Genomic DNA, 4,267 nt, shown 5'->3' on the forward strand with positions numbered 1-4,267 from the left:
AGGTGTGGCCTCATGAGCAGTTATTTTCACTGGAAATAGTATCCAGAGCAAATGCATCGATTATGCAGCTCCAGCAGATGATTCAGCAAATATGGGTAAGCCTCTTGCTCTGGTGATGGCATGAGCGAGAGGAGAACTCACAGCTCTCCAAGTTGTGTGCTGAGTGGTGTCCTGGTCAAATGTATGACTTAATGACAAGGCAACTCGGTTTATCAATGTCGTTGATCTCTAGCACAGCATTAAAACGATAATTCAGAGAATACTTTAGTTTTCAAAGCACTGTAACACAGTCATAAAATAATGCTCACAACATGACTAAGAGCTAAATAGGCCCTATCCACATTTTATGACTGGTGAACATGAGCAGGTGAGGGAGAGAAACAGGCAACGCAACACCTCAGGGGCAGCGCCGGCACTGGGAAAGAGGAGGTCTCCGCTCCCACCCACCCCGGTGCTGGCCATCTCAGGACCGCTATGCCAGCGTGGGACTGCCCTCTGCTATTTGTGTCTCGGTGGTAGGCCTTAGACAAAAGAAATAAGATAAAAATGGCACCAACAGTGTCAGTGACCCTTTGGCGTGACGCCTGGCTTGGGTGCCAGGCTGTCTCCCCTCCTCCCTGAACCAAGGACGCTGCCTTTGTCCTGGTGCTTGTTTCTAATATGGTGGTACCACCGTGTCCTGATGGTGGCACGTGTGGAAATTCACTCTTCTGATGTTGCAAAAGCTGACTGAAGCATGTCTCAGCGAGACCCCAGGCTTTTCCCTCGTTCTGACATTCCCAGTAGATTAATCTAATTTCCAGAGCTCTGTGAAGTATAACATCAGCATCTGAGGAAAATGCAAGCAGATGCTGATAACTGAGGATCGTACATGTGGTGAGTTTGTGGTCTTCTCATGGATAGGAAAAGATGTGATTTCCTATGGGATCATCTCCTGCACATCAGTGCTGAGCACTTCCAGATGGAGATGCCCCAGCTGCAGAAGCGCAGCCGTCATCTGCACTCTGCCAGAGCCGCTGGTTGTCTCACGTACCACCTCAACGGGAAGCAATTGATTACGCTGTGACATCTGGTAAACTCTCTCCACCTAAAGACGTATTTTGAAGAAAGTATCTTTCTGATCAAACAGTGCCTCCTCAGATGACTGTCGATCCGAATGAGTTTTCTTTGAATAAGCCTGACACAGAACTATCAAATTTTTCTCAAACTGCTTGGACAAAGTGGAAAAACATTGTGCAATTTGACAGCAGCCTCAGCAACAGCGCATTTTATAAGGACTTGTTAACCACGCTGAGTCTTTGCTGAGCAGATTCGCAAGTGACCGATGCTTGTCAGGCTCCCAGCAGAGTAGGTTTAGCTGATATATGGAGATTGCTACTTAAGAAACAACATATATTATAGATATTTTGCGTGTTTAATCTTCAGGAACAATTATAAAATGTAACAGCAACTTTTGTCTGGGCTTCCTAATGGATGGCTAAATAAAGTTGAATAAATTCTGTGAGTCTGGATAGGAAAGACTATAGGAAAAAAGTGCTGCTAGTTAAGATAAAAAAATCAGTCCATGGTCATCAAGACGTTAATGATTACTAAGGTTAAAATCTGAAATCAATGCACAGTCTCTTTTAGGAGTGTCTCTGGCTACTTGAAATATTTTTTTTTTATTTACCTGCTTCCATCACAGCCTTTCACAACTCTGGGCAATGCACTAACATAGCAGAACTTCCAACCAAAATAGGAAGTCTGTGAGCTCCAGGGATAGACCTTTCTCAGCAGCTAGATGCAGAGCAGGAAGCTTGCCTCACAGAAGGTAACAGTGATTATTACCAAACCAAGAAATGTTTATATTTAGTTAGGAAGAGAGGAAAAGATTCTCATTGATATTTGTATGTAATTCTGGCAATTAGGCACTGTATCACTAATTATATACCTTTATAATTTTTTAGGATGATTTTCTAATCTCTCCCCCACCCCACATCTTAATTAGCCCCTGCTACCTTGTCATTGACTTGGACTGTAAGAATCAACTTAAGCTCAGATAGCCAAATTTCATGCTGCTTCCTCCAGCAGCTTGTCATAAAGACCTGTAATAGTGTCATATTTTACTGTATCTATCAACATTATGCAGATGTTAGCCATCAGGTACTAGCCATCTCTCCACATTGCCAAGTATCTTGCCACTAGTTCTAGGCAACATTATAAAGAGTTATGAGTGCAGAATTTCAGAATGAAATCCTTCCAACATGAAACTTCTTAATAGACAGTCCTGGGTGCTAAAAATTAATGAAATTTGAGATATTAACAAACCTTCCACAAATGGTGAACAGGGATGGTCATAATCCTGCAATAATAAAGCTTGTTGATTTTCTTGTGGAAAACACGCATGCCTCACTTTTAAAATGAGGCAGCCAGTAGTGACTGGCAGTGACAAAGTACAGAGAGCTTTGAGGGGGTGCCTTGCCAAACACATATTTTCCCCACTGATGTATCACTTTAAAATAGATGTTAGTTAAAAAAAAGTCACAGGTTTGAGGAAATGAGTTCCTGGGAGATGCTTAAATTACAATGGAAAAAAAAAAAAAAAGCCTCAGCAGCTGAAGGGCAGGGGAATTGCCTGCCCCTAGAATACCAATTTAGCATTATTATGAGTGAACTGTGAAGGTCACTGGTGCAAGGCAAGGCACTGAGCGAGCAGAGCAGGCAAGATTTGCCTCCCAGTAATAAGGAAACCGAAATCAGACAGTAAGTGATTATGAAAGTGTTTCATACACTCTAGAATCTGAACACATAATAAACCAAATGTGCAGGAACGGCTTCTGTACTTTTGGTATTAGTTGTATACTCCTAGATATGAATGCGAAAATGAGTCATCATACTTGAACATGTTTCCCCCTCTTAAAGCAATTTACATACATTGATAAAAATTGCCTATTTTTAATAGCAGAAATGCATATAAATTCTTTTTTCTATAGGTGGCAATTCCACTGTGTGAGCTGACGGTGCAGGTGGCTGTGCTGGACCCTCCCAGGGGGCTGTGGCTGCTGGGAGCTTCACCCTGACTTCTCCATGCCCTTCCCTGCAGCATCTCCCTGATGCAGGAGCACGGTAACAATGTTTATTCTTAGATGTGTTTAAGCTGTCGTAGCTTCACGCTCTGTGATTTAGTGATACTGTCCTCTTTGCAAAGGTGCTCAAGAGAAGCTCAGCTTAGTAATGCCGTTTTCCCTCTGCAGTAACTTCAGCAGAATAGAAGTTCCTTAAGTGCAAATGCTGCATGGTGCGCAAGTCAAACAGCGATGCTCTTCCTGAAGTTAGCTGTCATTACAAGCTCCTTTTTTAACTCGAAACTTTGTAAGGAGACAGATGGAGGATGCCTGGGAGGTTCTGTCACGTTTTGGACAATATGTACATGCATATAGAAAGCCAGTTCCCAGTCACACTTAGTTTCCCATGACTTTGATAGTAGTTTCAGTACTGAACTGCTGCGACCAAGATCAGATCGTGGCACTTAATGCGCATTGTACCCATGTTTGGAAGCCTGCCTTTGGTTTCAGTGTGGCTTTTAACATTTTACCCATTTCTTCGACTTTCCCTAACATCCTAGAGAGACTGAGCCATAGCATGGGGTATAGCAGGCCACTGCAGAATGCCCTTAGTAGGGCAAGGGAATCCACTCTGCTGTACCAAGGTCCCAGGCAAACCCTTCAGAAGAAGGTGCGTTGGGTATCTTGTGCCTGTGGGGCTCAGGTATGTGTGAGAAGTTGGATTTCCACAAGTGTTCAGCACTGACAGCCAGGGCCAAATTTTCAAACAACTTCAGCTGCTTGCAACTTTTCTTTTGCAGCCAAAAGAAAAGGATCTGACTGAAAGCACAATGGGATCTACATATCGAGGGCTTTACAGAGAATTGCCCACTTAGTGCCTCAGCGAGAGGTGAGCTCATCTGAAAATTCAACTCCAGATGTGGGGCTGAATACTTGAAAATTTAACCCGGATCTCCTTTGAAAATCTGGTTCTGTGTTAGAACATCTGTCGCTGAAATGGTAATCAGACTATTATCCACGTACAATTTTACCATTTACATATTTTAATGACTCTTGACTCTTTCAAGCAACTTTGAGAACGTATTTTCTTCAAGTGCGATGGATACATTTTCAAAGGCAAACCCAGCTCAAATGTTAAAGCCTCCGTCTGTCCCATGGACCACTGCAAACTAACCAGGTGCTGTTACATGGGGCCCCCTCTTCGTTCGTGGATGGGGAAGGCA

General features: G+C 43.2%; 1 long non-coding RNA gene across 1 annotated transcript; it reads left to right on the forward strand.

Moving 5' to 3' along the window:
• Positions 1-1,685: 1,685 nt before the first annotated feature.
• On the forward strand, positions 1,686-3,935 carry LOC142601547 (uncharacterized). Its single transcript, XR_012835068.1, has 3 exons — positions 1,686-1,810; positions 2,973-3,105; positions 3,845-3,935. It is a non-coding gene; the product is annotated as an uncharacterized LOC142601547 (long non-coding RNA).
• The last annotated feature ends 332 nt before the right edge of the window (positions 3,936-4,267 follow it).

The sequence above is a fragment of the Balearica regulorum genome, chromosome 4 (genome assembly GCF_011004875.1).
Source record: "Balearica regulorum gibbericeps isolate bBalReg1 chromosome 4, bBalReg1.pri, whole genome shotgun sequence".
NCBI lineage: Eukaryota > Metazoa > Chordata > Aves > Gruiformes > Gruidae > Balearica > Balearica regulorum.